At 59.2% G+C, this 12,373-nt stretch overlaps 1 protein-coding gene across 1 annotated transcript in view; it reads right to left on the bottom strand.

Moving 5' to 3' along the window:
* Positions 1-12,373, bottom strand: part of DOT1L (DOT1 like histone lysine methyltransferase) — a 67,033-nt gene that overhangs the window by 53,813 nt on the left and 847 nt on the right.

Here is a 12,373-nt window from a genome sequence, read left to right on the forward strand (position 1 = left end):
CACAACTAGAAGGACCTACAACTAGAATATACGACTATGTACTGGGGGGATTTGGGGAGAAAAAGGAAAAAAAAGAAGATTGGCAACAGATGTTAGCTCAGGGCCAATCTTGAAAAAAAAAAAGACGGACAATGACAAGGGTCAGCAAGGCTGTGGAGAAACGGGCACCTCTGGCCCCGCCTGGTGGGGATGTAGAAAGGTGCGGCCGCTGTGGAAACAGTCTGACGCTTCCTCAAACGGATAAACAGAGTTTCCGCACGACCCAGCAACTCCACCCCAGGTGTCCACCCAAAAGAAACAAGAACGTACGTCCACACACAAGCCTGTACGTGAATGTTCAAGCAGCACGATTCACAAGAGCCAAAAAGTGAGAACAATCCAAATATCCATCAACAGACGAATGGATAAGTAAATACAGCATATCCACAGGCTGGAGCACGACGCAGCCGTTGAAGAGGAGCGAGGCCCTGACACGGCTGCACGTGGATGGACCTGCACACGCGACGCTCAGGGAGAGAAGCAGACACAGAAGGACATACGGCGTGTGACCCCATGGACGTGAAACGTCCAGAACAGGCAGATCCACAGACAGAGAGCGGGCTCGTGGGGCCAGGGGCTGAGAGGGGGTGGGGGTGACTGCTATGGGAGATAGGGTTTCTTTTGGGTGACGGAATGTTCTCAGATTGACAGTAGTGATGGTTGCACAATTCTGTGAATACACTACAAACCGGTGCATTGCACACTCTAAATGAGTTGTATGGTATGTGAATTAGAACTCGAAAAAGCTGTTAACAAGAACCCACAGGCATAAGTGTCGTCTATCATTTAAAGGCCCCACCCCAGCAGGAAAACAGTGCGTTTATAAGACACTCACACGACTAACCCACTCTGTTGCTGGTCGACAACGTTTACTGAGACCCAGACATACGGTCTCGGCTCCGGCACCCACTGGCCCTGCAAAAGCACAGAAGACGCCAGGCTGTGTCGCAAGGTCCACGGAAGAGACGATCAGACTCACACAGCAAAGCACACAGGAGAAAAGCAGCCACGGGGGTGCTGAGGGCAGTGAGTCTGAACTCCCAGCGCTTCTCCCTCCTGAATCACTCTCTCCCTAGGAGCAGTCCTCTGGAGAGGCCCCATGGCGAGGGGCCTCCCGCCAGCAGCCGTGCGAGGGAGCCATCCTGGAAGCGGCTCCTGCAGCCCCAGTCCAGCCCTCAGACGAGGCAGCCCGGCCGGCCTGTGTGTTGACTGCAACCTCGTAGGAGACGCCAAGCCAGAACCACCCAGAACCATCGAGTCTGCTCCCAGATCCCTGACCCTCGGAAACCGTGGGAGTAATAATCGTGTGTTGTTTTAAGCTGCTAAATGTTGGGTCGATTTGTTACAGCAATAGATAACCAATACAGATTTCGAGTTAGGCTGATCAACTACTTGGGCGCAGCCCACGGGAATGAATTTTACAGGAAGCAGAGGACTCGAGAGCGACACTAGAAATGCCCCTCACCAGGCGTTTCTGATTCAAGTCACTGCCATAAAGCTACAGAAAGGGGGCTCACTCTGGGGAGACTGCTCCTGAGAGCGTGTGCCACGTGCGAGCACAGCCAAGACCACAGCGCAGAGGGGTCCCTGCGGGGCTGGCGTGGGTGGGCGCTGGACTCCACTCCCTCGCCCAGTCCTCACAGAGCCCCGAGGCAGCCAGTCCCAGCGACACGCTCACCTTACACGGGACTGTGCTCAAGCCCACAGGGCTGGCAGGCTGGGCTGACCCGCAGCCGTCTCACCAGGCCCGAGCCCGCGCACCAAAGCAGGCAGGCCTGGAGAGCGCTGGGGCCTGGAAGTGGGGCTCCTCTGTGCCGAGATGGAATCGAGCTTTCCCAAGCTTTAAGAACAGAAAAGAAGGAAGAAAAATGTTCCAACTGCACCTCCTGAGATCTCAGAAGGATCCTTTCAGGGACTGGCCAGTTTCCACCCTCGGTCCTGGGACGTGTAACTGAAGATGCCCTGGTCACCATCGATGACTCAGAAGCTCTCACGACTCCCTGGCCGGGGCTCTTCTCACCACCCGACTGGCCCTTAGAACAGAGGGACCCAAGAGCCAGAAGCCGACCTGGAAAGGTCGCACTGACAACAGCCCGGAGGAAGCCTGGATTTATGAGCAGCCCTCGTCTCATTACAGAGCAACACACACACACACCCACTCATCCTCTCCTCCAGCGCAGGAGCCCTGGAACCCCCGGTACGACCCAGCCCTCGTCTCATTACACAGGGACACCCCCCACACGCCTCCCCCAGTGCGGGAGCCCTGGAACCCCGGGTACGACCCAGCCCTCGTCTCATTACATAGGGACACCCCCCACATGCCTTCCCCAGCGCGGCCACGCTCCCAGCCCAGCGCGGGCCCATGGCAGGAACTCCCGCCTGCTGAGTCAGTCTCCTCTCACTAGTTGCATCAGAGCATCTCATGCAGCAGCTGAGAGGTGCTGCCATGTAAAAATCTGTCTCTCGGAATGGGGCTAACTGGGAAGGCTAGGGATGGGCACACGGTTCACCAGTGCCTCCACGCGGGGACCATGTGGAAACGCCCCTAAGTACAGCTGTGCCATCTTAAACTGCACACGGCCCAGGGGGTCACCATCACGCCTGGAGATGATGTGAAACCCTCTCCCCCTCCTGCTACTGCTCAGCTCCCCAACTCAGGGAGGGCACGAGGCCCGTGGCCTGCTTCTTCCAGATGCCATCAACCCTCACGTCCTCCGCACCACCAGGTACAGACTGCATGTGGAGGGGACACACAGAGGGGCGGGGCCGGGTGTGGGGAGTCCCAGCTGTCACATTCTGCAGGTGCCCAGGTACAGACTGTATGTGGAGGGGACACACACAGAGGGGCGGGGGGCGGGTGTGGGGAGTCCCAGCTGTCACATTCTGCAGGTGTCAGGCTTGACAAGCATCAGGGTCCCCTGCAGGGCTCGTCAGAGTGCAGGCTCCTGGGGCCCACCCGTGAAATGGCAGATTCAGTGGGTCCTGGGGCCCGGGAAGCTGCGTTTCTAACAAGCTCCCAGAGGACGCGGAGGCCGCCGGTCCAGGCCCCTCTGAGAACCGCCGCCCTGAAGAAGCTGGAGGTCTGCGTGCCGCGTCTCCACCCGCTCAGGGGTAGAGCTCACTGGCCGCTGCTCCAGACCTGGCCTTCTGCTTAGGTCAGGGCTGCAGCTGGAGGTGGGGAGGGACGTTTGCACCAATCCCCTGGGGAAGTGAGGACAGTGATGACTCCTGAACACCCAGGAGACAGAGGACAGAGATCTGCCTGGGCCTCGGGCCCCGCGACACGTGCGTGCTCCTCCCAGCCACCCAGCAGGCTGCAGGGAGACGTCCTACGGTGGGGGCGCCCGCTTCCCAATCTTCGGGGCGCTGCTTTCTTTCCTGGGGGTTCCACTCAACTCTGGGGCCCGGGGTGGGGGCAGTAGGCCACTCCCTTCACACATGGTCCCCAAAGCCAAAGCAAGTGGAACAAGATGGCAGCTGGTGCAGACCACACAGACTCAGGACTGGCCGTCACACAAGCACGCTGCACAAGAGGGCCCCTCACAGGCACTATGTTAGTGGACACAGTAGGGCCAGCCCGGCCAGGGCGGACACTCAGGCAGCGGAGGCTGTGACATGGGAACCACCATGGACAGCAAATGTGACGTGTGGGCAGAGTTTTAAAAAGCAGAGAAGGACAAATGGTGGAGATACGACATCAAACGTGGGGTGACAGAGCACGGCAGGAGGTCTGTCATCTGTCCGTCTGTTTTAACAGTAGGGCTCTGATAGCAGAGATCTGAATAGAGGAGAGAAGGGATATGGTGCAAAATCAACAAACATCCAGAAAACTCTCAGTCCGGGAGGAAACCAGAGGCAGAGAAGCCAGGCAGGTGAGCACAGAAGGCTGCAGCCTGTGAGCGTGAGCCGCGGTTGCGCCTCACACGGGGCGGTGCCACACCCAGGAGTGGGGCGCAGGGGGCGGTGGTGAGGGTGGAGGGCGAGCGTGGTGCGGGCACCTGCCGGGTCCAAGTGTTCAAGAAGGGATACGAAACGAGTGACTCTCACGCAGGGGCGGCAGGGAGAAGCCAGGCTGCACATCCAGGGTCAGATGTCACAGCCCCAGATGAGCGCAGGCCCTGGCAAGGGGAGCACAGGCGACAGCAATGGGCTGCTGCCTGCCCGGGGAGCTCCAGGGAGGCGGCGGACGCAAGCCCCGCCAACCGCACCCGAGGACGGGCCAGGCCACAGCCAAGGTCCACAGGACAGGGAGCAGCATCGTAATGCAACGCAAAGCAGAGTGCACTGTGCCAAGGCCAGGGGCGGCACAGGCAGGAGGCCCAGGCCAGTCAAGTGAGCCACGTCTCCAGCAAAAGACTCCAAAACCCAGAGAGTGAGCAGTGGTGCTAACACAGAGCCCTCCCGGGGCTGACGGAGGCTACCCGGTCAGACAGGAGATGCTACGGACTGAACGCTTGTGGCCTCCCAAATTCTCATGCTGAAGCCCTGACCCCCCACCCCCGCCCCCGTGGGATGGTGCGGGGCCTCTGAGTGATTCGGGTTAGATGAGGTCATGGGGTGGGGCCCGCGATGGGATTAGTGTCCTTGTAAGAAGAGGAAGAGACTAGAGCTCGCTCTGCACCACGTGAGGACTCGGGGAGGGGGGCCTTCTGCAGGCCAGGAAGAGAGTCCTCACGAGGAACCGACCCTGCTGGCCCTGATGGTGGACTCCAGCCTCCAGGACGGTGAGGAACTAAGGTCTGAGGCTTAAGCTGCCCAGCCTGCGGCATCTTGTGACAAAGACCCCCAGGACGCAGGTGGTAAACGTAGGCAGCATTCACAGGGTGACTCGAGAGAGGAAGGGGGTGAAGAGAAGCCAGGCCGAGAAGGGCAGTCTCCAGGCCAAGAGCAGAGAGGAGGGCACAGGCGGAGAGCAGAAGTCCAGCGGGGAGCGGCAGATAGGAACGCGCAGTTTCACGCGGAGCCACAAACGGTGCCAACGAGGGAGAGGGTGGGGGGCCGCCATGGGTCAGCAGTTACGGACTCGCGCCACGCAGGCTCCTGCAGGCTGGACCTGGAACCCGGGGGGCGGATGGGCGTGCAGGATTTCTAAATTCTGAACTAAGGTGCCGGGAGACTCTCAGAGGTACCCCCCACCCGGCTGACAAAACATACACCCCAGGAAGTCCCCCTCCTAAGGATCCCTGGGGAGAGACGGCCCCTCTCGGGAACGGGGGCGCTGGGCAGGCAGACAGCTCCTTGCGTAAACCTCCCAAAATGCAGGTTTGCATTAGTACACATCCGCGCTCATTCCCTGCTCCACGACGCTCTGCAAAGGAACCAGGCTCCGCGGAGAAATGGCTGGTTCCAGAGCTGGGGCAGAGAAAACCCAAGATGAGCCTGGACAGCCTGTGTGCCAGGCAGTAAACATGTGCCCAAAAGGGACGCAGGCACGCCGAGGACCCAGGAGGCAACCTGAAGGCGCTCCCAATGGCCAACGCCAAACGTGAGTAACACGGTGATGACAGCTGGATTACGACCCAGAGAAGGAAGCAAATATCCAGGAGCCCATATCAACACAAAAACGTGTAAACAAACAAGTGGAGGGAAGAGGCAGGTTCTCCTACAGAAGAATCCCAGCGAACGGGCGGGAGGAGGAGGGAAGCAGAAAGCACTATTGGGCTAGTGGTCTGGCAACCGGTGCCGGCGAGAACCGCCGCCAGATGCTAAAATTCATGCGCCAAACTTTGAGGACCAGGACACCTGGACGGCCTCATCTATCTCCCCCAGGATAAGAGAGAAAAGCAAGAATTTCACGGTGGAGGGACTCAGAAGACGCCACCCTAAGCAGGGGTCGAGGTCAATACCGTCAGGAATAAGATGCATGGACAGGGGCCTCCCGATACGCCGCACCGAGGAGGGCACAGCATCCCGTCTGTGGGACTCCTGCGAAGAACCTCAGCCCCAGGGGGAGGGTCCCCAGACAAGGCCACATCAAGGGGCGTTCTGCCAACGGCTGACCACTTCTCAAAGTGTTCGGGTGGGGAAAGAGGCCACCTTTCCTGGAGGACTGAAGGACCGCTGCAGATCAGAGGAGCTCAGGGGCCCGATGACTAAACACAATGGTGACCCTGGACTGGATCCCGTGGCAGAGAGGGACGAGGAGTGGCTGAGTCAGTAACACTGTCCCAACGTGAATTCCTGGGTGGACCCTGGTACCGCAGGCAGTGGAGTGAGAGGTACAGGAACCCTGGGCTACCCTGGCAACTCCCTCTCAGTCTAAAATCCTTTCCAAGCGAAGTGTAAAAAGCAGCACTGGGGAGGCGGCCCGGTGGCACAGCGGTTAAGTGCACACATTCTGCTTCAGCAGCCCGGGGTTCACCGGTTCAGATCCCAGGTGTGGACATGGCACTGCTTGTCAAGCCATGCTGTGGTAGGCGTGCCACATATAAAGTAGAAGAAAATGGGCACGGATGTGAGCTCAGGGCCAGTCTTCCTCAGCAAAAAGAGGAGGATTGGCAGCAAATGTCAGCTCAGGGCTAATCTTCCTCAAAAAAAAAAAAAAACAGTACTGAAAGCTCAGATCCAGTCGCTTCACGAAACGAAGACAAACGAGAACCAGTACTGCCAGGGTCAGCATCCTGCTGGGCTGCAGCCGTGCTGAGAGCCACCCTTCCCAGAGACCTTCCCAGTCACTGAGAGTGACACTTCCTGCTGCCTGTTTCTGAGACCGGGATGCTGCGTGGTACACAGCACACTCGGTCTCTTGATCGTAGTCATCATCCCACAAGCTTCCCAGCGCCTCTGCCCAGCTGGAATTTTACATTCGTCCACACTGACGAGCAGGGAAACTGTGACACGCACATACACGCACGTCAGGGATGTGGTACACGACCGCCCGAAGCTACTGAACGTCTCAAAACTCTGTGAGGTCAGTCCGCTGTTTTAATAACCACCCTAGATTTCATCCAGAAGCTTCCCTCTCACAGATGTTACGACGTGGCCATGTGACAAAGTGAACGCTTGGTCTCAACTGCTTTAACCAAGGAGCACAGCATCAGGCTGAGTTCACATTAATTTATCGTTTATTCTTAATATGACCAACTCAAGGAGCTACAACGATAAATCATCACTCACCTTTACCAGTTCAAACTAAGCAAAAACCCAAAAAAGAGAGGCCCTGTGTCCAAATAAATGAAGAGGGAAATCCAACTGTGGGACAGCCTGGCAGGGGAGGGGCTGACCCCCTAAGATCAGCCTGGAGAGCAGGCAGGTGGCCGTCGGTCCCCAGAGGGGCGGCGACACGCTGGGAGCCCACCCGAGGCAGAGACTTCGGGGGTAGGCGAGGGGTCAGGTTGTGCCTCAGGGCAGAGCAGAGAGATGGCAGCCGGAAGAGACAGAGGGACCGGCGGTGCGGGCCAGGCTGAAGGTGGCGGTCAGACGGCCGAGGCGGCAGGGGACAACAGATTAGTGGGGTGCGGCAAGAGGAAAGGCAGGCCCCCGTTCAAACAGCCAGCAACTTGAGAATGGTGACAGCAGACGTCACACCAAGCTCGGCCCTGCCGCGTAGAGGCGTGCGGTCGGGACAAACAGGAGGCTGAATCCACCTGTGCTGCTTCTGGACACGGGACCCCGGGTGGCTCACCTGACCTCTATGCGTGGCGCCCTGGTCTGTACATGGGACCCCTGGGGACGCACCTGTGCTGGAGAGCCCTCCTGAGTGTCCCGGGGCTCCTGCCCTAACTCTGCTCTCAGTGGGCTGGTCTTCAGACATCAGAGGCTCTGGGCCTGCAGCCCGTGCCAGGGGGCAGCACAAGGAGAGAGGGCGGCCACCAGAGAGACTTCTCAGTCAGTTACTTAAGACCCACACAGCGACTATGGGGACACCCGCTGGGGACACGCTGCTCCCAGAGCTCAGGGAGGAGCACGGTGTCAAACGCACCCCTAGAAGCTGCAGAAAAAGTCAGCTTCCCCCAGGCAGTGCTTTTCAACTTCACTAGTTTTAAGAACTACGCGTACATGGCCCCCAAAATAACGTCACGCTGCAAAAGGGGACAGAGGGAGCAGGGGGCAGCGCCAGCCTTTCTCAGGGCTTCTGAGTCCCTCACCTGTGACTCAGCCCCGCTCTCAGGGGATGCTTTCTGCTCAGATGAAGACAGAAGTGACAAGAGCCAGCAATGACTCACCAGGAAGGAGGGCTCAGCCAAGCACGAGGGGACACTCGGTGAGCCACAGGCAGCCCAGGGGGACATAATCCCGTTACCCACTCTAAACAGATCACAGCCAACACAGCCGTCCAAAGCAGAAGTCCTTCCAAGAGAGAGGCCTCCGAGCCGGGCCACATGCCACCGTCTCCTTCTGCTGGCGGGCAGCCCCTGGAAGCCCCTCCCCACCCCGGAACAAGGAGTATTGGGTTTTTAAGCGACAAAAGTGTTATGGCAGGGCTAACATCTGCTGCCAATCCTCCTCTTTTTGCTGAGGAAGACTGGCCCTGAGCTAACATCCCTGCCCATCTTCCTCTACTTTCTACGTGGGACGCCCACCACAGCATGGCTTGGCAAGCGGTGCCATGTCTGCACCCGGGATCCGAACCGGCGAACCCTGGGCCGCCAGAGCAGAATGTGCGAACTTAACCACTGGGCCGGCCCCGAGTGTTGGGTTTTTAAGTGACAAAAGTGTGATGAGAGTTAACATCTATCATACAGGCGAGGCGGCAGAGCCCTCGACCTCCCAACCTCCAGGTCGTAAGAACGCTAGGACGGGTGGCCCCGCTGCAGCACCCAGGTGCCGGGCTGCAGACGGCAGAGGGACCGGTCAACACAGGGGCCCTGCCACAGGGGACAAGGGTGGGGAGAAGAGAGGATCGGGGAAGGAAAGAGAAAGGCAGGTCAGGAAGAGAAGGAACCGGAAGGGCAGGGAGCAGAGGCAGGCGACACAGTGAGCGGGGTATGCGGGCTGCGGAGGGCCGCAGAGAGACCCCTGTGCGGCACCCCCCCGAAATGCGGCAGGTCCTCGGTAAACACCTGAGAATCACTCAAGGCCACATAGACGCGGACTAGCAGGAGCCCGGCTGTGGGAACGGCAGGGACAGCTTGAAGGAACAGAGGAGGCTCAAGGCGCCCGGCCTGAGCGAGAGAAAGGAACCGGGAAGGTGAGCCCACGGCCGGGGAGGCCAAGGCTCGCTCCCAGTGGGAAGAACGTGCCAGAAGCCCCAGGACGTCAGAAAGAAAGAGCAAGAGCAGCTTCCTAAGAGGAGAGCTTGGGGCCGGGACCTGGGGACGCGGATGCAGCCGGTTAGCACCCTGCAGGCCCCGCATTCAAAAGGGGACCCCAAAATGCTCTGTACCTTGATTGGCCCAACGTCACCGATCTAATTATCTTGTTCTCTAGTTTTGTAAAATGTCACCACTGGGGGACACTGGGTGAGGAGAACATGGGGTGTCTCGGAGTCATTTCTTACCACTGTGGGAGAATCTGTGATTATCTTATATGTAAAAGCATAATTAAGAAAAAAAGGACGGAGGTCCCAGAGGGTCCGGGGCCCCTGCAGCTCAGCCACCACCTCCCTAGTGACTATCCCAAGTCCCCGGCTCCCTCTGGCCTCTCTCCATCAGGATCTTAAGGACCAGAGCGTGGAAACAAACAGCCACACGTGGAATTCACGGCTCTTCCAGGCCCCTTCCCCTTCTGAAGTGGCCCCTTCACCTCCTCGACGTGGAGGAAGGGTTAACCAGCCTTCCACCTGAGCGCCGATTACGCACGGCTCACTCAGCGGAGGTCAGATCAGAAAATATCTTCTGAGTCACAGGGAAGGATGGCTCACGCGCCCCGCCCACTTCTGCTACTACTCACTGACCGAGTTAAGGGCATTCATCAGAGAGCGTGGGTTCCCCGGAGGCAGCAGAGGGCGGGGACAGGCACGCTGGGGCCGCTCCCCGCCCACGGCCTGAGTAAGTCCCGAGGGGAAGGACCGCCACCCGCCCTCGCAGGCTTTTGCCCTGCCGGCCTGGCAACCCAAGAGACCACTGACTCCCTTCCAGGCTGAGACCTCATTTTCCCACCAAAAGGGCCGAACTGCTTTAGAAAGGCCACCACGAACTCTAAGTGGCTGTCCAGGAACCCAAGTCACCGAAGGAGCGAAACTCGCCCTGCCTCCCCCTCTTATTTGTCAATTGTGAAAAAAAACACCCATTTCCGAGGCTGGCCGCTTCCGAGTGTGGACAGTCGAGGCTGCCTGCACTTCCTCTGAGAAGCCACCACACCTCCCCCAGGGCAGGACGGCCAGCCCCTCCCTCTGGGACGCAGCGATCCATCTACACCGCACTCCAACTCTGCCGAGCTTGTGTTTCCAGATCACCTACCCTCCTTCATTTACGACTTTCTGGAGAAGGACATTGTCTACTGTCCTCCGTGCCCGGGAACAGTGTCAATACGCAGGACGTGCCTGCGGAATGAATGAATAAATGGACAAACAGGCTCAGTCGTTTCACACGACCGGTCACATGAGTCATCTGACCTTCTGAAAAGTTAAGCTTCTAAAGTAGCCCAATTTCTAAATGTGCTCATCGTCGAGTCATCACAAATACGAGCTCTTACGAGGCAGCGCCCCCTCGTTTCCTGTGAGAAAGCAAAATTCCTCAGTGGGGACACGGGGGGTGAACAGACGTCACCACCACGCCGTAGGCAGGCTGCTGCTCGCACTGCAGCTGGCTGAGAACTTCCCCGGGCCCGCCCGCCCGCTGGCCTGGTGGCGGGACAACCACACCAGGAGAGGGCCTGCTGACCGCAGGCGGAGCACCCAGCCAGGCGGGCAGCACACAGTGCCAAGCGAGGCCCGGGCCAGCGGGGGAGGCACTCTGCGTTCAGAACCGTCCGCCACTGGAGAGCCAGGTCCCGCCAGTGCCCAACACAGGAGGCCTTATTTACAACAGGGAGTCAGTCACACACAGTGTCCTCGCTCCATCCCGAATAACAGACAGAGAGGGGGACAACGTGACCGTCTCCAGATGAACTCCCATCTTAGCACCCAATGCCCGGATGCTGGGTCACAGTGGGTTTCTTAACTCCTCCAGTACTCAAAAATACCAATTTCTAAGACACAGAGATGTCGTTAAACACACACAGTCCTACTCCGGAGCATCTTCCCAGGTGAGGCAAAAACTCAAGTTCATATCAAAGCCTGCCCTGGATGTTTGGAGCAGCTTTATTCGTAATCCCCCCAAAACTGGAAACATCCCAGAGCAGGCGAATGGATAAACAGGAAAGTGGAAGAAGACAGGGCAAGAAAAAGGAGGGACTCGTGAGGCCCACAACAGCACGGATGAATCTCAGACAATTCTGCCCCGTTTTGCTGGGTGAAAAGCAGCTGGAATCAAAAAGCCGCATGCTGTTCATTCCATGTCTCTGACTTTCGGGAAAGGCACAACCGCTGGGGCAGAGAGGAGACGACTGGTGGCCTGGGGTAAGGGGCCGAAGGGACGCTGAGGGGTGACAGATAGCTCTGCTGCCTGACTGCCGGGGATCTGTCCAAACTCCTGCAACTGCCGGCTAAGGGGAGTGAACCACACCGCACGTCAGCTGAGGATCCAGCAATAATCAAATTTTAAACAACGCACCGGCCAGCCTCCCAGCGCACGAGGAGCGCTGGCTGCGCCGGGGAAGGGAGGCGGGGGCCGGAGAACCGGTCCGTTTGAAGGCTCTCCCCGCTTTCCGTTTCCGTCGCCTTGGACGTCTCCCCGCCCTGCCCACCGCCGGGAGGAGCTGCCCAACCAGAAAAGCCGGAGCCCAGAGCCGGCCTCACGCCCGGCTCCAGGGCCAGGTGCCAGCACCGGCGCCCGGGCGGTCCCTGCGCCCAACCCCGCCCCCGGCCGCGACGTTTCCAAAAACTGACACGCTCGGAGCGCGCGCGAGGGGCGGGGCGCGCGGGCTTCCCCGCCGGGTCCCCTGGAGGCCCCGTGTCCCCCCCCACTCCCCCACCCCGTAAGCCGAGCGCGCGAAAGGGCGCCCCAAAGACGCCCGCCCACGGCGCCGGCTGCGCTTTCCCTCCCAACGGCACAGCGCCCAGCCCGAGCGTGGACCTGGGGACACAGACACTCGCCCCACGCCGCCACCCTAGGGGCCAGAGACCGGGACGCCCGCGCCGCGCCCCGCATATCTGGAATCGCCCCGGGGACGCCTTTGTAAATTTCCGCTCGGCCTGTCATTTTCCAAGGGTCACTCAAGATCCGAGGGACGGAATGCCTGGTTTCCAAGGGTCCGGCCAGCCCACCCGCTCAAGATTAAGGGGACAGAATATCTAATTTCCAAAAGTCCGGCCAGCCCACCCACTCCAGATCGGGGGACAGAACGCCCCGTT

Source organism: Equus quagga, chromosome 14 (genome assembly GCF_021613505.1).
Source record: "Equus quagga isolate Etosha38 chromosome 14, UCLA_HA_Equagga_1.0, whole genome shotgun sequence".
Taxonomy (NCBI): Eukaryota; Metazoa; Chordata; class Mammalia; order Perissodactyla; family Equidae; genus Equus; species Equus quagga.